Source organism: Canis lupus, chromosome 13, assembly GCF_048164855.1.
Source record: "Canis lupus baileyi chromosome 13, mCanLup2.hap1, whole genome shotgun sequence".
NCBI classification, from domain to species: domain Eukaryota; kingdom Metazoa; phylum Chordata; class Mammalia; order Carnivora; family Canidae; genus Canis; species Canis lupus.
Window position 1 is genome coordinate 43896979 of NC_132850.1, and position 25592 is coordinate 43922570.

At 43.2% G+C, this 25592-nt stretch overlaps 1 long non-coding RNA gene and 1 pseudogene across 4 annotated transcripts; both read right to left on the reverse strand.

Annotated features, from left to right (window-relative positions):
• Positions 1 to 1850: 1850 nt before the first annotated feature.
• Positions 1851 to 1965, reverse strand: LOC140603283 (U4 spliceosomal RNA; annotated as a pseudogene).
• A 4899-nt stretch (positions 1966 to 6864) lies between these two features.
• Positions 6865 to 23160, reverse strand: LOC140602219 (uncharacterized). Of its 4 annotated transcripts, none has more exons than XR_012005197.1 (5): positions 23114 to 23160; positions 16733 to 16797; positions 9121 to 9247; positions 8573 to 9044; positions 6865 to 8367 (listed from the first exon to the last, which is right to left on the reverse strand). It is a non-coding gene; the product is annotated as an uncharacterized lncRNA (long non-coding RNA). The 4 variants fall into 4 exon arrangements; XR_012005196.1 differs by having other exon boundaries at positions 8573 to 8667; positions 8909 to 9247; XR_012005195.1 differs by adding an exon at positions 17453 to 17560 and having other exon boundaries at positions 8573 to 9247; positions 23114 to 23158.
• Positions 23161 to 25592: the final 2432 nt, after the last annotated feature.

Genomic DNA, 25592 nt, shown 5'->3' on the forward strand with positions numbered 1-25592 from the left:
CCCAGGCCCCGCCCCCAGGCCCCGCCCCGCCCCCGCCGGGTGTGCTGAGCTACTGCAGTGGCTGGAGCCTGCAGAGCGGGGAGCGGGGAGCCGGGAGCGGGCTGCGGGCAGCGGCGGGCGGGTCCTGCAGCGGCTGCTCGGCGGGGGCTCCTCGGGGCCGGGACCCCGGCATGCTCGTGAGGCCTGTGCGGGCTTTCAACCCCCGGTGTTTGCCCGGGCCCGGGCGAAGCGTGATTTCTCAGGCTTCCCTCCCTTTTCAGGCCCCTCCCTCCCCCACGGGAGAGCGTCCGACCACGGGAGCGCAGCCTGCCTGCGCCTCGGCTCTTTAGAAGGGGACCTCAAGGGCAGAGCCCGCCGCCCCGCCGGGTGGACTTGAACGACGGCTCTCTCCCGGAGTGTCTCCAGCACCGCGTGTGCCTGAAAACGTTGCCAAATGCACGAGCGGCTCCCCCTCGGTCACTGAGCTCCGACGTGCGTGGTCGAGATTTCATCTAAAGATACAATCCTCTCCTTCAGGTTTAACAGGTTGGTCAGTCTGGCCAGCCTTCACCCCGAGTTTAAAATGCTGCATTTCCTGTCTTCCCCCCACACGCCACCCCCTGCCCCGCACTCCCCGTAGTTGCTCCCTGACTTGTGGCTTTTCCCACCCCGATGATCATTTGGGCCGCACGAATCCACGGCCGGTTCTTGCCTCTGCAGCCAGGCTCCCCCGCCGTCCCTCCCTGGCTGCAGTGTGGGTCGGGCTTCCCTGGGCTGCGACCGTCGCAGATGGGCGGTGAGCCAGGCACCGCTCGCTGCAAAGGGCTGCAGGATTTCTGCCATGGGAGCCAGCGATCGCCCTCCCTTTACTTCCACTAAACAAGTGGCCCGGTGCCACATTAAACTTTCCAGCTTTAATCATTTAAAAATATATAGACATGTTTTATTTATAGAGCTCCTACTGTTTCTCCGCATATTTTAACATTTCAAGAGCAAACAAGGAAGCAAAGACAAGTGAGAGCCTCCAAGTTATTCCAAGAGTTAGAGTAAGTGGCAATGCCACTGTGGAATCAAACAACCTGATTTGAAGTCCAGCTCTTCCTTGTCCTGGCTTGTGACCTTAGCCAAATTTCTTTGCCCACTCCGTGATGGTTTCCACATCTCTGTAATGACACTAATAGTAGCTTCTTAGGATTGTTTGGAATTAAAGAAAATGCACATAGAAAGCCCTAAAAAAAAAAAAAAAAAGTTGGCCAACTATCTTAAGATCTTTATATGATATGAATTTCAACATCCATCAAACTTTTGAAAACCGTTATTCGCTAAAAAGGAGTAAAATTGGCCTGCATTGGACTTCTCCCTTTATGATTACCCATAAGAGTGGGGTTTTCAGAGTGAAATGATGTGCTCAAAAGACAGGAAATACAAAAAAGGAAGTAGTAGGATTGAGAGAAATATGACTAATCCGCGCACTGGATGATGAACCAAGCGCTACAAGATGCCTGCTTCCCTGAGTTAATATGCTCTTACTTCACTACTGTCCATCTAAATGACATATGCTTCATCCAGATTCAACAAAAAGGTGATTCAGCTCCCTCTGTTTACCTGGGGCAGTGCCAGGCGCCCCAAGGCCGCAAAGGTGGATAAGGCACTCTCCTTATCCTTGGAGCTAATGCTAGAAGATGGGAGACCTGGTCAACATGCCTCTGATGTTGAACAACCTGTGTTCTCTGTGCCTTTTAAACCTGCATTCAGGAAGCCCCCCCAGTAAATGTTAACCCCATTTTTCATGATCACAGGGTAGAAGACATGGATCACAGTTTAGTTGTGGAAAAGACATTATCTAGACTAATCAAGACTTTCCTTTCTCCGCCTCTTGGCTGTTCAAATGTTTTATTATTTCTAGGCTAATCTGGACTTTTCAATTAGCAATGATCGCGCCTCGGATAAACCTCATTGGCTATGATACTGCCACTGTGCAAAGCTTAATTTGGACCTCTCATTAAAGGTCAGAGGACAGGTGATTGTCTCTTTTACTAGTCCACACACCATAACTGCCCCATAGCTTGTACCATTATTTATATGAGTCATAGTTCAGTAGACAACAAAGCGGAATCTTTGGCACGACAAAGACTTCCCAGTTGGATTTTACTTTATTATTTTGATGAGGCCTCATAGAATTTCCATAATGACAGTGTCCAGTATAGAACAGTCTCTGTTTCCAAATTCCTGATTCTATTCTTGCCCCTCTCTTCTCAGTCCATTCTATGCACTCAAGGCCTGGAAGGATCTGGCTTCTGCTTTTTTCTCCCTCGCTGACTTCTAACTCTCCCTCTACCCGCTTCCACCTTCTACTTGCACTGGTCTTGGCTCTGACACGTACTCTCTCTCTCTCACACACGCACACACACAAGTGCGCTCCTGCGGCTCTTGCCTTAAGGTCCTAGCTGGCTTTCCCTCACCCCTCCTCAAGGAGCCCCACCTGGTTGCTCTGTAATGTCTTCTACCATATCACCTCGTGTGAAGGTAAATACTATTCTCTTCACTCCAATAATATTTAGCCGAATTGGATTATCTTCTCTGTTTGTAAATATATCCAAAGTGGGGGCCCTTCTCATTGCCCCCCATTACTACCCTCATGGCTGAAGCCACATCTCCTCTCACCAGGATGACTGCCGTGACCTTTTTAACTGATCCCCCTTGCTTCTGCCCTTGCCCACACAGCAGCCAGAGTGATCCTCTGAAAATGTCAATTAGATCCTGTCACCCGTCTGCTCGGAAATCCTCTGGAACCTCCCCGTTTCCCTCCAAGTAGAAGACAAAGACTTTACAGTGACCTGGCAAAGCACAGAGTGACAAGTTTGTTCATTCTAAGTTGGACAAAGGAAAAGACTCATTGTTCTTTGGTCCGAGTATAAGTAACAGCCAGAATCTTCGAATCAATCAGTGACAACCTCTCACTCAGAGACAGCTCATCACTATAGAAAGTCAGCCAATCAGCCGCAGCCCCGCTTCAGTGATCCTGTTTCCTTAGCTAAAGGTCAGCTCATCCCCAAACAGTCCAGCTTCTGAAAGTGTGAATCTCTGAGCCTACACTTTCCAAAACACTATGTAAGACCACAGCTTTCTTTGTTCACAGGCTTTGCTTACAATGCAGCCATCCTTTGCTTAGCAAGAAATACATTCAGCACTTTTTGTTTCTCTCAGAAACGAATGGTGGCCTTTTCACCGGGCCAGGCCCTTAGCGATCTATGATCTATCCCCTCTCTGCTTTCCCATTATAACTTGGACTTTTTCCTTTGCTCGCTCCACTTCTTGTTCTTATTTCTATCAGGAATGCTCCTGCCTCAGGGCCTTTGCATTTGCTGTTCCATCTGCCTTGTACATTCTTCCCTCAGAAATCCACATAGCTCACTCTCTCAACTCCTTCCATTTCTCAATGAGACTGACCCTGATCACTTATCTAGAAGTTGCAGTTCTAGCTCCCTCTCCCCACTCTCCCTTAACTGCTTTGCTTTATTTTTCAATGACACTCATCACCTTTAATAAACTGTAGAGTTGCCTCATTTATTTTGTTCATGATTTATTGTCTGTCTTCCCACTAGAATGTAAGCTCTATGAGGACAAGGATGTTTGTTTTGTTTATGCATCCCGAGCACCTAGAAGGTACTCAATAAATATTTTTTACATGAATAGATTTTTAATATTTCACGTTATTAGGATATAAACTCTCTGAGTGCAAAGACCTTGTGTTTGCCACTATATACTTCGTGCCTGAAACAGTGCCTGGCACATAATGGGAGCTTTATAGATATGTATGGAATTGAAATATTTTTTTTAATTTTTTTTTTTAATTTATTTATGATAGGCACACAGTGAGAGAGAGAGAGAGAGGCAGAGACACAGGCAGAGGGAGAAGCAGGCTCCATGCACCGGGAGCCCGATGTGGGATTCGATCCCGGGTCTCCAGGATCGCGCCCTGGGCCAAAGGCAGGCGCCAAACCGCTGCGCCACCCAGGGATCCCCGATATGTATGGGATTGAATGCATAAGCAGGCATTGGATAAAACTGTATTTTAATTGATAATATAAATGACCCTGAAATTACTAAAGCTTGATATGTCATCTCTCTCTGGAGAAACAGTTAATAAACATATTTAAAATTCTTCAAGTTCTTATGAAGTGTTAATCACAATATTCAAAACATATTCATCACTATTTCCTCATGGATTAGTGAGTTAATTAAATATCTTTGAAAATATCTTTGATCAACCTGAAAAATCAACAAGATCACTCCTTTCTGGGGCTGCTCAGGCCATGAACTAGAGGAAGACTTGTCTTGAATAGGAAAGAAGGCCAGAAAACTTCCTTTTGGCTTCAACTGTTGGGGATCCTCTGAACTGGTGGCCTTGTCTGCAATCTCTCCTTAATCTACTTCATATAATAACATGGCCAGATTTATCTTCCTGAAACACAGTTCTTATCATGTTGTTACCTTTACAGATCATGAAAAGAGCTCCAATTTATTGCATGTTTACTGTGTATCAGGTGCTTTGCTAAATCCTACATGTCTGTTTTCTCATTTCAGCCATGCGGTGACCTCATGAAATAGGTATTATTATTATCCCCATCTAATAAAGACTTGCAAACAGGCTAAGATCTTCAGAAACCCAGAAATCACACAGCTAGAAGTTGGGGGAACCAAGTCTTAAACCTACGACTCTGTCTTGATCTCACCGCACCGCAGGTTCATTCTGGTCCCAATCCCTCCCATAAAATCCATCCCATTCCTAGGATCTGAACAGACATTTCTCTGAGAAGATATACAGATAGCCCATAAGCACATGAAAAGAGGCTCAACATCATTAACCATAAGGGAAACCCAAATGAAAACCACAATAAGATACTACTTCATACTCATTAGTTAAGCTATAATAGAAAAGATAAACAGTCGCTGAGGACATGGAGAAATCAGAACCCTCATATGCCACTGGCGGGAACACGGTATGGTGCAGCCATTGTAGGAAAGGGTCTGGCAGTTCCTCAAACAGTGCAACATAGAGTCACCAATTGACCCAACAATTCCAACTCCTAGGTATACCCTGGAGGAAAATGAAAAAAATATATATCCACACAAAACTTACATGTGAAGGTTCATAGTAGTATTATTCCTATAGCCAAAAAGTGAAAATCACTCAAATGTCCCTCAACTAATGAATGGATAAACAAAGCAACGTCTATCTGTACAATGAAATATTATTCAGTCATAAAAAGGAGTGAAGTTCTGATATATGCTCCACAAGGATGAACCTTGAAAACATGATGCAAGTTCTTTCAAAGCTGGACACAAGATCACAGAGCATGTGATTTCATTTATATTAAATGCCTAGAAAAGGGGCTTCTGGGCAGCTCAGTCAGTTGAGTGTTCTGCTCTGGTCATGATCTCAGGATCCTGGGATTGAGCCCTGTTTGGGGCTCCACACTCAGCGGGGAGTCGGCTTCGTTCCCTTTCTCTCTCCCTCTCCCTCCACCTCCCCCACTGCTCACACTTTCTCTCTCTCTCTCAAATAAATAAATCTTTTAAAAAAGGTGTTCTTACCTTTCTAGTCAATAAATGTATCATAAGGAAATGATATGTAATGCAGGTAATAAGATATTCAGAAGAGCATGTTAGCAGTAGAAAAATTGGGGGAAACCTATGTGGTAGGCAGATTCTAGTATGATCCCCACCTCCTGTAGTCACAGTTTTGTGCAATCCCCTCCCCTAGAGTACGGGCTGGACTTACTGACTCACCTCTAATGAATAGAGTACAGCATGCACAATTAGATTATAAGAAGACCCTGAATTCTTGAGTAGCCTTCCTCACTTTCTCTTTATAGATAGGCAGATGTCTCCTGATACCAAGATACCTACTGACATCTACCTATTGAGAGTGGGAGAAAGGAACTGATGTCTCCAACCAGCAGCCTGCAGGGAACTGAATTCTACCAATAGCCGAGTAAGCCTGGAAATGGGTCTTCCCCAGTTTGAACCTCAAGATGACCACAGCCCACCCAGCATCTTGGTTGTGTCTTTGAGAAGCCCTGAGCCAAAGCCACTCGCAGATTTTCACCCTACAGAAACTTAAAACTTGTTTCGAGCTGTCTTGTTTAGGGGGGAATCTGTCACACAGAAATAGATAACTGATACAAACTAACTGTCTAACAACTTGAAAATGGTTAAAATATGTCCTGAGCTAGAATAGTATACTACTATTTCAAATACATTTTTTTAATACTACTTTTTATACTACTTAAAAAAAAAGACTTTGGTTTGGTGTAATTTATTTCTTGATGATATCGTCTTGTGTTTTTTTCTTGGTGGCAGCACTAGAGACAGAGAGATGGAGAGTAGGAATGTCTGGGTGGCTCAGTGGTTGAACATCTGCCTTCTGCTCAGGGTGTGACCCAGGGTCCTGGGATCGAGTCCTGCATTGGGCTCCCCTCAGGGAGCCTGCTTCTCCCTCTGCCTGTGTCTCTGCCTCTCTCTGTATGTCTCTCATGAATAAATAAGTAAAATCTTGAGAGAGAGAGAGAGAGAGAGAGAGAGAGAGAGAGAGAGAGAGAGATGAAGAGTAGTACATAGACCGGCAATACATTTTAGAGGTAGAACATTTTTGTTCTAAAAATGGAATAGTTGAAGAAATGGGGTTTCCTCTCAAGGAATTAGCTTGGCTAACCTGAATGGAGGACTCTAGAACTAGACTTCTTTGTATGACATCCTGGTGTGGTCAACTGCCAGTGGGGGACCTTGTGTCCCTGGACCACACAGTCTCTGCTGCCTCAGTCTCCGTACTTGCAAATCAATGCTTTTCCTCAACCGTTTTGGAGATAACACTGTCATGCAAGGTTGTGGGGAGACATGCATTAGTATAAAGTGCTTAGAAGAGTGTCTGAAAATCGAAGATGGAAACATCAAAAAAGGGCCCAGATTGTTAGCCATTGTTACTATGGTTATAATTATTGAGATGAGGACAACTGAAAAAAAAAATTAAAACCAAGAATGACATGATAGCCATCAATACTTCTTTATTATAGTCGAATCTTGCCATCTTTTTTTTTTTTTAAGTTTTTATTTATTCATGAGACACACACACACAGAGAGAGAAAGAGAGACAGAGACAGAGACACAGGCAGAGGGAGAAACAGGCTCCATACAGGGAGCCCGATGTGGGACTCGATTCCAGGACTCCAGGATCACGCCCTGGGCTGAAAGCAAGTGCTAAACCACTGAGCCCCCCAGGGATCCCCAATCTTGCCACTTTAAAGTTTATCTAGTTTACCTAGTTATAGTCATTTATATGCTATGTCATCATTAACACCATCATCACTGTGGATTAGAGGTGTCTGGGGGAGGAATAAAAGGGCAATAAATTTTAATAGGGACTCTAGGGAATGGTCCTACCAGGGAGGGGTGATGAGGCAGGTTGAGCAGCAGGAAGGAACTGCTGACAGAGGTACCTGAAGGGGAGGAAACTGGAGGCCACATATCTCCCTCCCACTTCTGGGTCCAGGATGCTCCTAATGAGCTCCATTAGTGGCTCTAAGCACTGAAAGGATTATGATGGTGCCATGTCTCCCATATATGATTTAAAACAAAAAGGATGCTTCATTGTAAAATACATGGAGAAAGTCCCCAAAAGTTTTGGCTTTCTCCAAAAAAATGGACACCTTGATACCTTGATATGTTTTTCAAGATCAGATTCTTCCTCCCAAATATTTTCCCATTTTTTGTGTCTCTCTCTCTCTCTCTCTCTATATATATATATATATATTCCTGCTTTATTGCTATCTAAGCTCATTCTTGGTTTGCATAATAGGTAATGCCGCCTGGAAGGTTCTGGCCACTGACAAGGACCTGAGCAAAGTTATCTGGCAGGTTCTGTGGAGGTTATGATCACCTGCCTCAGGACTCTTACACTTCCCCTTGTCTCGGAGACCATGCCACCACCCTACCTTTGTCTTGACACAGATTGAGTCCAATGAGAGTCCTAACCAATCAAAGGATACAAATTATAAGCACAGATTGAATTTACATGACTGAATTTTCCGAGCCTAGAGTGATAGTCTTTTTAAAAGGCATTTATGACCTCGCTTTGAGAAGTTGCTGAGTTTTACAAAACACAAAGGATGTCCCTCCCAACTTGGCATCCCCCGCCTTAATTATCTTTCTTAATTAGCATTGTCCTACCTGGAAAGGCCTCTCCCACCTTGGTTTGCTTACTGAAAATGTCACAGATTCATTTGCCGAATTGCGAAGAAAGGCCTGAAATCTTCTAGCTCAAAGGTTATGAACTCCTACCCAGCCAGTGCGGTCTTTGGAGGCAGCACACATATTTTTATTTGACCTCTAGAAGGGTTGGAGTGGAGAGTGAAGAATTTAAGTCATTTGGGAGTGATGGTTTCCTTCATTTGCCCCAGACCCCAACCCCTGGCTTCCAGCAGGCTATTCCTCGCATTTCTGTGAACTCACTGCCCCCCTGATGACAGAGCTGAGTTATGTCCACTGTTGCTGGTTATACCTCCAACTACCCCAAGTAAAAACCCTTCCTTACCCAGGACTGTAAACTTGACACCAAGGAGAGCGGGGTGGGTGTCAGTCCATCTCTGGTCCGAGGGGGAGGAGCCTTCTCTGGCCTGGCCACCAGCCCTAGGGAGAGAGCCAACACACACACACAGAGAAGCAGAGAGGAGAAACAGAAGAGAGTCTGGTCTCTCTGGTTCTTCGTCTAAGCCAATCCAAGTCGAGTTTCCCTCTCTTGAAAAGAAGTGCTGAGTAACATCACGTGTCTAGTCCCTCCCAGGAATAATAACCACAAAGGGGAAGTTAATTTTGTCCATTGTGATGCTGCTTGCCATCTCCTTTTGTCTGCATGAATACACATACCCACCTCTCCACCAGCTTTGTGGGTGATACACAATGCAAAAGAAGTCATTACAGAGCTTAGAATGAGGGAGATGAGGGAGACACACTGGCTTGCATCCGATAGAGCCAAGGAAGGTGGCACGCAGACAGTGGGAGATGCCCTGAAAGGAATCAAGAAGGGGAGAACTGTGAATTGGACTCTCATTTCAGACATTTAATAATAACAGCTCTGGTTACCCATGAGGCAAGCATCCTCTTCATCAGAGCTGGCTCCCGGAGGCACTCAGAAACAAAGTGACAGGGTTTGACTCCAGTCTGGGTGACTTCAAAGTTTCATCTTCATTTCACCAACTAGGGTATGTTCCTGGCAAGAAAGGGAAAGCTTCCTATAACATAACATTTTCTCAGGAAAATGGAAATCCAGATGTTGGAGCTGGCTATCCTCCCTGCTCCCTTCTCAGAGTGGCTGGTCAGCTTCATACACTCTCTTTCTTGACATCAATAGGAATTTGAGCTGAATCTACTGGCTCATTTCATTCCTGGTTCTCTGAAAGAGGTCCAGCTGCTTATCAGTCAGAAGGCAGACCTGGGCAAAGGCTCATTCAAATAGATACATCAAACCTATCTGAAAGCAAAATGATGAAAACATTCTTAAATGTCTAGGGCAGGGGTTGGCAAACTATGGCCTGCAGGCCCGTCGCCTATTTTAATAAAGAAAGTTGTGTTGGAACACAGCCACACCATTCATTCAAGTATTATCTCTGGCTGCTTCCCCATGACCGGGGCAATCGAGGAGTTGTGTTGCAGACCTCTAAAATACCTACCACCTGTCCCTTTAAGAAAATGTTTGTTGGTCTAGGGCAATGCTTGAAACCTACAGAAGTACAGAAGTACAGAAGTCCGGGGCCTATACAGGAGTTTTTAAGCCACTTCTCCCCAAGCTGAACTGCCCCTTGGATCTGCCCCTCAGACAATATCCTGGTGCTCAGAGAGCAAATGTTATCACATCTAAATCAGCCTTATGTTTTGTTCCCACTCCCACCTTCTCTGCCACTCATTTGAATTTTCCACATCCACAGCCTACACAATAAATCTTACCTCTGCCTCCTACTCCTTAAATCACATACTCTCCTTTGCCCAGGCCTGTTTCCACCACCTTCTTCCAACTGTGAAACTCAAGCTCAGAGTTTGGTCAACAAGGGAGGTATCAGCAGAGAAGAGTGGGCTGGTGTATTTATTTCCTCTGTTATTTCCTGTTGGAAGCTGTGGGTTTGTGGCTTCCTCCTATCAAAGTACAGTCCTGTCTGGGCAGCCCCTTCCATTCAGCTACTCTCCATAGATTCTGGAACTATTCAGTTTCCTTGCTCCTTGAGACCTCTGGGTACTAATGGTTTCCTGATGTTGTAAATGTAGGAGAAATACAGTCTCCTATGGATTTTCCTAAACCCCACTCACATCTTTGGCCCTCTGTATATCTTTGGATAAATGTCTCTTTGGATCCTTTGCACATTTTTTAAATTGGGTTATTTATCCTTTTTATTGAGTGGTAAGAATTCTTTATATATTCTGGGTATAAATCCGCCATCAGATACAGGATTTGCAAATACCTTTTTTCATTCTATGGGTTGTTGTTTTTTTGTTTCTGTTTTTTTTGTTTGTTTGTTTGTTTGTTTTTAAGATTTTATTTATTTATTAGAGAGAGAGAAGGAGGCAGAGACACAGGCAGGGGATAAGCAGGCTCCACACAGGGAGCCCAACGTGGGACCCGATCCCAGGACTCCAGGATCGCGCCCTGGGCCAAAGGCAGGCGCCAAACCGCTGCGCCACCCAGGGATCCCCCCACTTATTTTTTTAAAAAAGATTTTATTTATTCATGACAGAGAGACAGAGGCAGAGACACAGGCAGAGAGACACAGGCAGGATCAGGCCCTGGGCTGAAGGCCAGGCTAAACCGCTGAGCCACCCGGGCTGCCCACCCAGGCTGTCCTCTTCTGTGCTTTTGAAGGACATCATCAAGAAAGTAAAAAAACAAATATAGGCCTGGGCACCCCGGGTGGCTCAGTGGTTTAGCCTGGCCTTCAGCCCAGGGCCTGATCCTGGAGACCTGGGATCGAGTCCCACGTTGGGCTCCCTTTGTGGAGCCTGCTTCTCCCCTGCCTGTGTTTCTGCCTACCTCTCTCTCTCTCTGTGTGTGTCTTGAATGAATGAATAAATAAATAAAATCTTTAAAAAAAAAAGCATAGATTTTCATTTTCATGAAATACAGTTAAATCTATTTTTTTCTCTAATGCTTTTGGTGCTGTATCTAAGAAGACCTTGCCTAACCCAATGTTTCAAAATTTGCTCCTGTGTTTTCTTCTAAGAATAGCTTTTACATTTAGGTCAGTTTGGAGTTGATTTTTGGGAATGGTGTAAGGAGGGATCTAGCTTCATTCTTTTACATGTGAATATCCAGTTGTTACAGCACTGTTTGTTGAAAAGAGTAGTATTTTGTCATTGAACTGTCTTGGCACAGAAACAACAAACAGAAAATCAATTAGCCATAAACATGAGGGTTTATTCCTGGACTTTCAATTCTGTTCCATTCATCTATATGTCTTTCTTTATGGCAGTATCACACTGACTTAGTAATCCATTTTTTTTAAAGATTTTATTTATTTATTCATGAGAGACACAGAGAGAGAGAGAGAAAGGCAGAGACAAAGGCAAAGGGAGAAGCAGACTCCATGCAGGGAGCCTGACGTGGGACTTGATCCCAGGTCTCCAGGATCACACCCTGGGCCGCAGGCAGCGCTAAACCGCTGCGCCACCGGGGCTGCCCTAGTAATCCATTTTTAATGTATTTTGCAATGGTATCAATTCACAATGGATTGAAAAAGAGGAACCCCACTGTGTGTGTGTGTGTGTTTTCCCCCAACACCAACAAGCAATTCTCCAACAACAGCTGAATGTCACAATTCAACTGAATTCTGAAACTATCTCCCTGAAGATAGTGTCAGAGGCCACACAGGTCAAGGGCTCAATCCCACAAGACTGTCTGTACTCCCTTCAAGTTGCCAGTCAGAAGTCCATGTTGTCACTTGCACTTCTGACCATGGACTATAGATTGGAGATTTCCATGACCCCCTCCTTGGGTTCAATTAATTCGCTAGAACAGCTCACAGAACTCAGAGAAACATTTACTTATATTGACCAGTTTATTATAAAGGATATTATAAAGGAAACAGATGAACAGAGTGAGGAGAAGCCTAGGGCAAGCTGTGTCCGATGGGGCACAGAGCTTCTGTGGCCTCTCTAGGGGCGCCACTCCCAGCACTTCCCCATATTTGCCAACCTGGAAGCTCTCCACACCCAGACCTACTGGGGTTTTATGAGGCTTCATTACATAGGCATGATTGATTAAATTTTGGCCACTGGTGATTGAACTCAATCTCCAGCTCCTCTCTCCTCTCTGAAGGTGGGGGAGAGTCCAATTCTCTAATTACCTGGTTGGTTCTCCCGGCAATCAGCTCCCATCCTTTGTGGCTTTCCAAAGTCACTCAATGACATAAACTTGGATGTGTTTGAAAGGGGTTTGTTAAAAACATCAAGACACTTTTATCCTCTTCTTACTTAAAAAATTCTAAAGGTTTTAGGAAGACCAAATACCTATTTCTTATACTAAACCTGGGGCACCTGGGTGCTTCAGTGGTTGAGCGTCTGCCTTTGACTCAGGTCATGATCCCCAGGTCCCAGGATTGAGTCCCACATCGGGCTCCCCACAGGGAGCCTGCTTTTTCCCCTCTGCCTCTGTCTCTGCTTCTCTCTATGTCTCTCATAAATAAATAAATATAATCTTAAAAAAAAAAATCATGAAACCTAACTGGATCCTCACCACAAATAGCTTGAGACACCTGTCAGGTGAATTCTTCCTGTCTCCTCCCAACTGATCTAGACTGTGAGTGATGCAGCATGAGGCAGCACATGCTCGTTCCCTCATACAGCCTTCCCAGTAGCATTGTAATTGTGTAGCATTCTGTCTTCTTATCTTCACCATGAATTCTTGGAAGGCTAGGGCATCTTTTGTTATTCCTAGCATAGGAACAAATATAGACACTCCATAAGTGTTAGTTAAATGAATATATAAATGAATAAAATGATTTTTTTCCCCATGGGCAAACTAAGAAAACAGCCTTCACATTTGGATTTGAGGATTGTGAACAGAGCTTGGTTTACACACATCGAGATGCCCTGATAGAGTGTTTCTTAAGCATCTGTAGAAATGCTATGTTAGCCAAAACAGGGAGAATCCTATGCTCCAATGAGATTGAAAATTCTGAGTTCAAAAGTAAGTGGGGAAAAAATTATTTTAATTGCAGGGCTTTTTAGAGCTTGTATTATATAATGTGCATCATGACTCTCTAATTTGCTTGCAGCATTTCCCTTTTCTGGAAAAATATTCCTCTGGGACTACTGTTCTGTGGGCCACATTTTAGGAAATGCTTATCTTATCTCCATATTTAAATTTAAAAGAAGATGAAACCATCCTTTGCATTCAGTGAAGTTCAACAAACATTTACTGAGTGCCTACCCTGTGTCCTAGGACCCAGATGGTGCACTGCACAATGCCAAGAAGCACCACTCACTTAGACTCTAACGAATGGGATCCTCTGGAGTTGTGCAACATGTTGGCTCACCCCACTTCCTACACCTGTCATATCTCATTTTCTATTTTAACTCATTCCCCACCACACCATACCACCACCACGCTCAGAGTGTGCCTAGCACACTCGACTATTTCACATCATAAGAACTGTAGAAAACTTAATTTGTGCACCGGCCCTCTCTCACTTGGAATGAGCAAATCACACCATAAATATTTACAAGATAAAATGCAGTCTGGCTTTGTCCTTTTCTTGTTTTTCTTCTTGGTGATATCAGGCTGTGTTTCTAGTGCTGAGTCCTATTTGCCTTGGGCCATTTTAAAATTGCCTAAGCTAGATAGGATTGAGCAGGCCAACTGTTGAATTCCAGAGACCTCTTAAGGTTCTAAGGGCAGTGCAGTGACCATAGAGGCAATTCAGCCAGGAGCCACTTACTTACTCACTAATGAAGGAAAGAACCGATGCTGGAAGGCCTGAGCCTTTGGAGTTGTCAATACACTTGCATATGAGATCACAAAACCAAAGTCCTTCAGGCTTGCTATCAATACAGATTTTTAAATACATATTTTGGAGGAAAAACTGATCTGTGGGGATGCTTGGGTGGCTCAGCAGTTTAGCGCCTGCCTTTGGCCCAGGGCGTGATCCTAGAGTCCCTGGATGGAGTCCCACATTGGGCTCCCTGTGTGGAGCCTGCTTCTCCCTCTGCCTATGTCTCTGGCTCTCTCTCTCTCTCTCTCTCTCTCTCTCTCTCATGAGTAAATAAATAAAATCTTTTATAAAAACCTGATCTGCAAATTCGAAGTTTCCCTGTTCTTTTGATCTTTAAGTCGGTCTATGTTTATCTTTTTTATTTTTTGGTTCATTACAGAATTCTCATTAAATCCTGCTTAGAATGCACTCTTATCCCATTTTCAGAGTTACCTTTCAGGAGGGTTCACAGCTAGTAGCTCTCCCTGGCCAGTGAGGGCCCAGGGAAGATTATACCCTGTCCCTTCCTCCTAGCTCAAAACACTGTAGATTAGCTGATAATAAAACCAATGCACAGGATGGCCCCAAGTGGAAGATAAGACACCACAAGATGATGGAGGGGCATGAGGGAGTCCAGGGGCCCCTGGCCTGCCTGCCTGCCTGCAGTGTTGGAAGAATCCATGGGCAGACCATGGGCAGGCCTTTCAGTTTTTCTATTGCCCACTGGTTGAACTATTGCCATACCCAGGTGGTCACGACACAGAAGCTAGATCTAGGAATCCCACTGAATAGAATCTTTCAAAGTCCTCAGGCACAGACTGAACTTTATCAGTGGGGACTGGGAAGAAGGTCTGAAGTGAGATGTGTTCGGACCTTCTTGTGGCCTTTCTCTGGGCCACATGCTATATGAATTCTGACCAAAGGGTGGCCAGGCAGCCTGTGAGCCATGGTGGTGGGGGTGGGGGGTATGGAGGAGGGAGGACGGGAAAGCCAAAACGCATTCTCTAAGTGCAAACCAATAGTAGCTGTTCAAAACAGAATCCACGATCAGAACAGACTGGAGTCCACTTAAGAAGGTGAGTTGTGGATATACTAAAGGAGGCTATGGAAGCAATCCAGGATGTTGAAAGTTGACAAAACCTAGAGATCTGCAGGACAAGAGGATCAGGCTTAAGTACACCAGATAATTCATCAATTTCTGCCTTAGGTGTTGGGCTGCCTTGTATACCGGGCAGAAGAGGCTCTGGGCATAGAGCTTGTGACATACTTGGGCCTATGAAAATATTTGGGACCTTGCAAAAAAAAACATTGCTCTAAAATGCAAAGAAAAAAGCTCGAAAAGTTAATAAATGTTAAATAAATGTGTGCGAAGTATCACATTTGTCAACTTTGTAAGTTGTTCAATCTAGTGTTCATAAACATGTTCTTCTACAGGAAAATAATTCACAGGTTAACATAATAGTTAAGAGCATAGGCTGTAGAACCAAATTGCCTGTATTCAAATCCTGACTCCTCCATTTACTGTGTGACTTTCATCGAGTTACTCAATCTCTCTGAGCTTCAAGTTTTCTCCTTCTTTGTAATCTTATGTAAAAAAAGGGAAAATTATGCCACCAACCTCAAAGACTGTCGGCAAGATTTAAATGAGCAAGGCACTTAGTTTGGTACATTCTAACTACTGGATATGTACTAATTGCTGTTATTACCATTATTTTCCCACTTGGAAAGCATTCCAAAATATGAATGGATTTCTAACAAATCATAGCTAAATTAAATGAGCTACTCAAGTAATTTCAAAACAAAATTCTAAAAATTCTTTCCAAAGGATTTCTTAAAACATTTTAGCAATGAAATTTCCAAGCAAATACAAATGTAAAGAAAGTAGTATATAATGAACCTCTGGACCTTTCACTCAGCTTCAACAGTTATCAACTCATAGATACTCTTGTTTCACCTATACCTTTACCCCTTCCCCTGCCCCTCAACCCAGGATCATTTTGAAAAAAAAAAAAAAAAAAAGTCAGACACCCTATCATTTCATTTGTAAATATTTCAACTAAAACGTAAAACCCAAAACCCAAAAATAACATAAAAAAGTAATACCATCAAATATCTAGCCAGTGTTAAAACTTTTGTGCTTATTTATAGAATTGATTTTTTTAATAGTGTCTTTGAATCAGAATCCAAATAAAGTCAATTCATTGCAAATGACTACTCAAGTACTCTTAATCTAGAAGTTTTTGCCTTCATCTCCCTTTTACTTACAGTTTTTCTTGTTGAATAAAACAGGTTGATTGTCTTCTGGAATTTACTATAGTCTGGATTTTGCTATTTGGCACCTCATGGAATCATTTAACATGTTCTTAGAAGGAAGTTACATGTACCTACTTGTAACTAATAACAGTCTAGTTACTTGATTGGATTTAGATGCAGGTATTTTGAAGCCTCCTTCAGAGGTGCATCCATTAGGGCCACACCACATCTGGTTGTTGTTCTTTTTGAGATATTTGCGACCATTGGTGATCTTTGCTTAGATCCATTAATTCATTAAAAGTTGTAAAATGGTGATATTTTAATTTTATCATTCCTTTAATAGTTGGGATACTATAAAAAGAAATACCCTGTCATCAATTATTTGGTTATCCTGAAGTGGAGTTTGTGTAGAAAAGGCAAGAGAAATGTTTGATTCTTTCCTTTTACTTGCTAGTTTTCAAAATCATGACTTGGTGCTCTAGTACCTTTTGATGGTGCCCCAAGAGTGTCGGTGGTTATCTTGGTCTTAGTTCTTCACAGTGTGGTTATGCTGGCAATGAAAAAGTTCACATGCAGTATTAGATATTGCTTTTTTATCATTTAGTTCTTTTTATAATTACATAAAATATTACATGGTTCCTTGAATCTACAAAACAAAGTATATTCAAAGAAGTGCAGCTTTTATTTCTGTTCTATTTTGTTTCTTCCCTTTTTCTATAGAAAATTGCTTGTTGGGGAACCTGGGTGGCTCATTCAGTTAAGCATCTCAGGTCATGATCCCAGGGTCCTGGGATGGAACCCCGGTTCAGGCTCCCTGCTCAGTGGGAAGCCTGCTTCTCCCTCTGCCTCTCCCTCTGCTTGTGCTATCTCTGTCAAATAAAGAAATAAAATCTTAAAAAAAAAAAAAAAAAAAAAAAAACTTCCTTTTGATGATGGTATGTAGTTCCAGTGCCCTTTCTTGTTCCAAATAAGTAAATAAACACATTTATCGTTGTATCCCCCTCTTTTTATAGAAACATTGGTATAATCTACTCACTTGTCTCCATTTTGATCAAATAACAGTTACAGCAAAACCCAAAAAGTATATTTAATGTGTGATGTGGTTGGGTGCTATTCTAATTTCGCCATAACAGGTAGGGAGGCCTACAACAGTTCAGAAAAAGTCAAGCCAGCTGCTTTTATCTTCCCACCCAGACAAAATCTACCTCAAAGTCAGGCCAGTTTGAGGTCAATAGAGGGACTGCAATCAGCTGGCTGAACGTGGGAAGCATCCTGGAAGGGCAAGGAAGTGCAGCTCTTCCCAGAAGCAGTTCCTGTGAGGGTCAGGGTGCAGAGTTGAGTCTTCAACAACAGACCTTTGTTATGGGTTAGGAATTGAGGACCCTCCCAACTCTCAGAAGGTAAGGTGGAGGCTCTCCTTAGGGGAACCACACTGGCTATTTGTCTCTGATAATAACAGCACGTTAGAATGAATACTTCCGGGTAATCTTGTTTTGTTTTTTTGTTTGTTTACAGACTCAAAACAATCCCATCTAAAGCTATTAGGGATAAGCACTTAGTGTTATACTATATGTTGGCAAATTGAATTTGAATTTAAAAAAATGTAAAAAACCAAAAGCGATTAGGGATGTGGATTATCAGAGCTGGAGATGGTCCTTCCACGTAGAGAACAGGAGGCGGGTGGGGGCAGGCGGGGGCGGGGCCTGGACGCAGGTGCAGCGGAGGCCCGTGGGGCTGGGGGCAGGTGGCCCGCCTCGCGTCGGACCTCTACCTTACCGGGTCCCAGCCAGCTCATCTCAGCCTCTTCCAGCCAGACGTTTTGTCCGGCTAAGCCAGCTCACTCCCCACCTCCCTCTGGGCCCTCAGAAAGCTGAGAAGGAGGCCAGGTCAACGGAGCAGAGCCAAGGAAGGGAAGGGGAAAGGGCAGGAGGAGAGCTAGAATAGTCTGGAGAGTAGCCCTCTTCTGCAGTCTCAGGCTGCATCTTTGTCACCAGGACTTGCTGGGAGATCTTGTCTTCTACAAAACATCTGCCCTCTCTTGTTCTAAAATCTGATTTATTTGCTCAGACTACCTTTGGTCTTCACTTAAAAGTGTATTTCCCCTGCTTTAAATATGACCCCATTTCTAATGAGAAGAGAAGAACATGGTAATTTGACTGTAGATAAGGCTCTGCCAGTGGGTCCCTGTGTCTTTTGCTGAAGAAAAAGGGTACAAGATAAATGATTATGGACAAAAGCACATGGATTAGGGCATATCCTATGTGGAATTCTATGTGGCCATGAAAAAGATGAAGGAAGACCTATATGTAATGATGTGGAAGGATATACATGGTATATTAATGGTTACAAAATAAATCAAGTTGCAAAATAGTATGTATGTTGGTAAATATACTAGTAAGGCTCATAGTGAACTGTTATCAAAAGTTCTTTCTGGGAAGTGGGATTGGAGGGTAACTGTATCAGTGGCAATGCTTTCTGCTACAAGTAAAGAAAACCCCAACTCGGTGGCTCATGCGATAAGGGAATTTATTATCTTGTAAAACAAGAAGTCCATGGGGAGAGGGATTCTGGGGTTTACTAACTCAGCTGCTCAGGAGATCACTGGGGACCCCGGTTCTTTCCATCTTTTGGCATTGCCATTGTCAGCAATTAGGCTTTGTTCTCAGGCAGCTCCCCTCTTGGGGGAGAGGTACAGTAGTTTCAGGAGAAACACTCAAACTCTACGTCCCTGGCAGAGGTGGTCAAAGTCATCTGCAGAGGAGCCCCAGGTCTCCCAGAAAAAAGCTTGTCTCAGTATCCCTGTCACACTCCCTCATGCCTGGAAGCAGCCCCTGGGAAGCAGTGGCTCAGAGGCTCAGACACTGCAGCAACCTTCATTCACTCTTGCTCCTTGTAGCTGCAGATCTGAGAGGACATTCTCATGACATCCGCAAGCACTCTCTTTTAAGAACACATGCCGCAGCTGATGTCTCCTATATGTCACATACGTCACATGTCCCTGTCTCAGCCAACAAGACCACTATGATTGATTTAAAAATAAATCAATCAGAACCACACCTTAGACTCAGCTAGTGCCCAGCTCCCTGGAATCATTTGGCTATCATTCTTATCGGAGGATAAGAAACTGAAAAAAATTGTTCTTATCGGAGGATAAGAAACTGAAAAAAAAAAAATCCAGGCTCTGTTAGGAAGAAGGAAATGGGGAATGAATATTAGGTAAGTAACCAGTAGTGCCTGCTACAATGAGGGGGAACTTTTAAATCTGTATATTTCTGTGTAGTTTGGATTTCTATGAGTTTATCTTACTTATATAATAGTTATTTTGGTTGGGTCAGTTGAGACTGAGACTTGGCACCAGAAAGAAAAATATTTGATTACATGTCTATGATTTATAATCTGTAATCTTGGGCAAGTAATTTAACATCTTCAAATCTTTATTATTAAGAAAGTTTAAAGTAATTCTCAAGTTGCAAAAAAAGGACAGAAAACATTAAAGAGATACGGGTTTCTCTTATGTCTTGGGAAGCAAATTATTTCCTATCTGTAAAGACTTAGAAATATATGTGTTAGATTAACCTACTTGAGGTTTGTTATTGTTTTAATATTTCAGAGAACTGGAAAAATGTAGTTCCTCTAAGCATGTTAAAGAAAGTCAAAATGACTTCTTTTTAACAAGTTGAGTAAAATGTCCTTCTGTTTCCTCTCAACTAGTTTGTTGTTTGGAATGATAAAATAATATTTTTCCCAAAAAGTTAGGAGATTTGGGTATGATATTGCACAGAGATTTTGTTAGGTTTATTTATACATGTATTTATTTATTTAAATTCAATTTAATTAACATACAGTGTGTTAGGGATGCTTGGGTGGCTCAGAGGTTGAGTGTCTGCCTTTGGCTCAGGGCATGATCCGGGAATCCTGGGATTGAGTCCCACATCAGGCTCCCTGTGGGGAGCCTGCTTCTCCCTCTGCCTATGTCTCTGCCTCTCTCTCTCTTTCTGTGTCTCTCATGAATAAATAAATAAAATCTTTAAAAAAAACCATAGAGTGGGTTGGAGGTCCCTGGGTGGCTCAGCGGTTTGGCGCCTGCCTTGGGCCCAGGGTGTGATCCTGGAGACCTGGGATCGGGTCCCACATCAGGCTCCCTGCATGGAGCCTGCTTTTCCCTCTGCCTGTGTCTCTGCCTCTCACTCTCTCTCTCTCTCTCTCTCTCTCTCTGTGTCTCTCATGAGTAAATAAATAAAATATTTTTAAAAAAAACCATAAAGTGTATTATTAGTTTCAGAAGTAGAATTTGGTGATTCTACTGCACACCAGATTCTACTGCACATAACACCTAGTCTTCATTTCATCTTGTACCCTCCTAAACTCTATCCCCCAGTTACCTCGTCCTCCCACTCCCCTCCCCTCCAGCAAACCTCAGTTTGTTTCCTAGAATTAAGAGTCTCTTATGGTTTGTCTCCTTCTCTGTTTTCATCTTATCTTTCCTTCCCTTCCCATATGTTCATCTGGTTTGTTTCTTAAATTTCACATATGAGTGAAATCATATAATCATCTTTCTCTGACTGACTGACTTCACTTAGTATAATATGCTCTAGTTTCATCCACATCATTGCAAATGACAAGATTTTGGTGTTTTTGATGGCTGAGTAATATTCCATTGTGTGTATGTGTGTGTGTATATATATATATATATATATAAATATATAATCTCTTATATATAAGAGATTATATAATCTCTTATATATATATAATCTATAATATATAAGGTTATATAATCTCTTATATATATATATATAATCTCTTCTTTATCCATTTATCTCTTTTTTAAAGATTTTTTTTATTTATTTATTCATAGACAGAGAGAGAGAGAGGCAGAGACACAGGCAGAGGGAGAAGCAGGCTCCATGCAGGGAGCCCGACGTGGGACTCGATCCTGGGTCTCCAGGATCACACCCCAGGCTGCAGGCGGCACCAAACCACTGCGCCACCGGGGCTGCCCCATCCATTTATCTCTTGATGGACATCTGGTTCTTTCCATATTTTGGCTATTCTTGATAATGCTGCTATAAATATTGGGGGTGGCTGCATGGCTATTTTGAAAATGATCAGTTTAGTTTTATTTATTCATATACTTATATCTAATCTTGGTTCTTAATCATTTAAGATTGAATGGAAGCCCATTCTTTTAATATCACTTTGAGTTACCTTCTAAGAAAACTGGAGAGTTAGAGATCCATCATTAAATAGTAGATTAAGGTTTGGATATCTTCTGAGAGATGTGGAAGTTGCAGAGATGAAGTGGTCTTTAGTCTAGGAAGTGATGTAAGAATTCAGATCTACCCCCAAATTGTTTTTTTTTTTTAATTTTTTTTCTACCCCCAAATTGTGGTGAGATCTTCAGAGTAATTTACCTTTCCTGCTTTTAAGTTTCCTCATTTGCAAAACAAAAATAGTTAAACTGTTTGAGGATTACACCCTATCAGTTATCTATTGATGCATAAAAAACTACCCTAAAATGTAGTGGCTCAAAACAGCAATCCTTTAATTTGCTCAGAGTTTCTTTGTGTTAGTAATTTGGACTGAGTTCAGCTAGACAGATTTTCTGAACTAGGTAGTCTTTCTGCTGGGTTCATCTGAAGTCACTCTTGTTGGTTGGCTGGGAGCTGATTGACCTAGGAGACCGTGCTGGGATGCTTATCTCTGCTCCTTAATTTCCAGTAAACTAGTTTAGGCTTCCTCATATGCCTTGCTCTGAGAGCAAGAGAAGAGACAGCAAGCCCCAGTGGTCAAGGGCTGCATCATGTCTCCTAATGTCCCATTGCTCAAAGCAAGTCACGGGGCTACACGAAAGATCAGTGTGGGAGGGGTCTACCCACGAGGTTGGCTACAGGAAAACCTCCCTGAGTGAGAGCCACTGTTGTAGCAATCTACCACTGGGATATCACATAAGTCAATCAGCAGGTATGAAGATACATATTGTAAACTTTAAAATACCAAGTGAGTTATAGTCATGACCCCTTGATGCCAAAACAAGTGTTGTTACTCAGGGTGCAAATACTTGGGGAAAAGAGTGATTTGTGAACTCAAAATGAAGCTTATCAATATATCAAAATTTTTGTTACTTTGAAAATGCTCTCCCAGAGGAAGGAGCTGTGAACAGTCCCACTTATTTATTTTTTTTTAATTTTTTTTTAAATTTTCATTTATTTATGATAGTCACAGAGAGAGAGAGAGAGGCAGAGACACAGGCAGAGGGAGAAGCAGGCTCCATGCACCAGGAGCCTGATGTGGGGACTCGATCCCGGGTCTCCAGGATCGCGCCCTGGGCCAAAGGCAGGCGCCAAACCGCTGCGCCACCCAGGGATCCCCCCACTTATTTTTTTAAAAAAGATTTTATTTATTCATGACAGAGAGACAGAGGCAGAGACACAGGCAGAGAGAGAAGAAGCCTCCATGCAAGGAGCCAGATGTGGAACTCGATCCAGGGACTCCAGGGTCACGCCCTGAGCCAAAGGCAGGTGCGAGACCGCTGAGCCACCCAGAGATCCTCCAAACAGTCCCACTTAGAATCCAACTTCAGTTTGACCCCTCTTCCTAGGAAGTTCTCTGCTCCCTATCTCTTCATTTCTTCTCATTGCGCCTGAATCAATTGCCTTCATACACTTAATACCGTTTATAAACTTTAACGATACACGATGTTTGTCATCCTTCTGCCCCAGGACGGTATATGGAAAGCTGCTTGATGACAGGACCCATGCTGGTTCCATCCCCCCCCTTATGCCCGGCATCCAGCACAGGAGCTGGCACACGATAGGAGCCTAATAAATATTTGTGGAGAAGTGAATGAAATGAAAAGCTACACTTACACAACAAGTATCTTCTGATGTTTCCCAGGGTCAGGCTTCTTCTGTTCTGAGAACACAATGAACTTTGTCTCTTATGGATGATTCATTCTATCAATAATTTGCCAGGGGTTGCAACTCATGTCTCTACCTCCCTCTTCTGTAAATCAGTTCTTCCCTCCGCTGTGGCAGAACCAGATCCCATGGATTTTACCTGAGCTCCCTCTGGAATCCCACCCTTACTCCCCACTGTCTTAGGGGTCTCTGTCACTCCTTACTGGGATTCCCACCCTGGATTGCTACCTGGGCTCCTTGCCAACAGTCTTTCCCAATCCTGCCTCACCTCCCCCTTAGCTGTTCCAGAGATCATGGTGAAAATATTTGAAAAACTAATTCAGGGGTTAAAGACCTCCCCTGCTCTCCTGAACCTAGAGATAAGGTCAAGTTCAAATAGTTTGGCACGAGGTTCAAGGAGTCTCCCCTGGGGCCCCTCCTCAGGCTCCTCTCCTGCGACCTCTCTTCCCCCCATGCAGCCTCTGCCCGGAAGGTTCCAGTACTGAATGAACATGCCTCCCCTGCTGCAACACCATAATTTGATGCCAGGCATCTCCTTTACAGGGCCTGTCTTCACCGCGCCCCCTGCAGCCAGCAGTCTCCCTCCTGACTCAAGATCTCATTCTCCGGAAGCCTGTTCAGTCTCCATAGTTCCTATCGCTATTAAAATCTTCATCTTAACGTGTCCAAAGTCCACAGTCACAGCCTCTGATGCTGCTGTTTCCAGCAAGGGAGGAGCATTGTTGGGAGAGATGAGGGAAGGAAGGAGGAAAGGAAAAAATTGGAAGAAAAAGAAAATTGTGTCCCACCGTTGGCACCCCATCCCTGACTTCCTTCCTTCTGCCCCCCTGTTCCACTAAGTTCCTCTGAAAGGCCTTTGGTGGGAATTATCTGTTGTGTTTTTCTGCCTGACATTCCTTCTGTCTCTGGAAATGGCATTCTTCTTCCTTTCTTTTTCCATTGGAAATCTGCCCTGTATAGTTTGAGCGGCTTTGGTTATAGCCACTTCCCAAGGAACTCCATGCCCTTGGACATGATGAATGGAAAAATTGGACACATGACCCAAGCCATACCATTCACAGCCCTCCGTGAGACATTTTTTGCCAAAGAAATTTGGGGAGATGCTTTCCATCCTTGGAGAATGCTAAGCTGGTAGGATGTAAATCTAGGTTTCCAGTAATCATTGTGATCTCCAGTAGCGAAGCCTTGTAGAGGGAGTCCTGATGACATCATTTGAGCTCCTGGATCAAGTTGTGCCTGAAGCCAACTAATTTTCTTTCCCATAAGCCAAGAATTGTCTTTTCATTTAATCTAGTTAGTTTGGAGTTTCTTCCAGTTGCACCTGAAGGAGTCCCCAATGCCTATACCTTTAAAACAAAAAATGCTTCATTATTATCTCAGGTTTACTCAGAGTAGGTGTGGATTAGACATGAAAAGTAAGGCCCTGGCCCCACAGCATGGTGAAGGAAATGTGCCTGAGGCAGAACCTTTGGATGAGGAAACTGTGTATCTATCTCTTCAGCCTTTCTTGAGCCAGTCTCTCACAGAGCAGCTTCATTCTTGTCTGGATATGTGGCAAGGAAGTAACCAGAAATCAGGCAAACCCATTTCCAAATATAAGTAACAAATGCAGGATGCCTGGGTGGCTCAGTTGATTAAGGATCTGCCTTCAGCTCAGGTAGTAATCCCAGGGTGCTGGGATCGAGCCCTGTGTCGGGCTCCCTGCTCAGCCAGAAGCCTGCTTCTCCCTCTGCCTCTGCCTACTGCTCCCCTTGCTTGTGCTCTCTCTCTGTCAAATAGATAAAATAAAATCTTATTTAAAAAAAACAAAAACCAAAATGCATTCCTTTGCCCAAAATAAACTCTTTAGTTTAGTTCTCTTTTGCATTACTAACACCTTAATTATTATTATTGTTACAAATGCTATCTGTGCAGCTGTTTTAAAAGGGCTGGGTTAAGAAACCTGGCGCTTGTTTTCCAAGTACTAAGTCTAGGGGCATTTCCACTCCTCACTCTCAGTAATTTCAGGGAAACATTGAGTTCATTCTTATGTATGCTCAGAAAAAATCCAAAATGAACACTTAGTTTCCAGGTCTTTCTGTCAAAGCCCATCTCAAGCACAAAAGGTGTTCCATGGCTACCGAATAGAAATAAAAAGAATCTTGAGAACCACCTCACAGATTGGAGAGTCATTGGCATTTAAGGAAGATAAAAGGAGAGAAGCCCAAGAAATGGAGGCACTTTAAAATCTCTTTATATATAGGACCTCAAAAGATATTCTTTTAAGTGGAGAATTTCTCTGTTTAGAGGTTTTTAGGGCAAAGCAAAATTATGGACCATTTTGGGAAAAGGGAAATTGTTAAAAAGGCAGGACTGACAAGAATAAACTAGTAGGGAAAAAAAATCTGCTTTTAAACCATTATTGGCAGTTCAAAGAAGGTCAGTGACC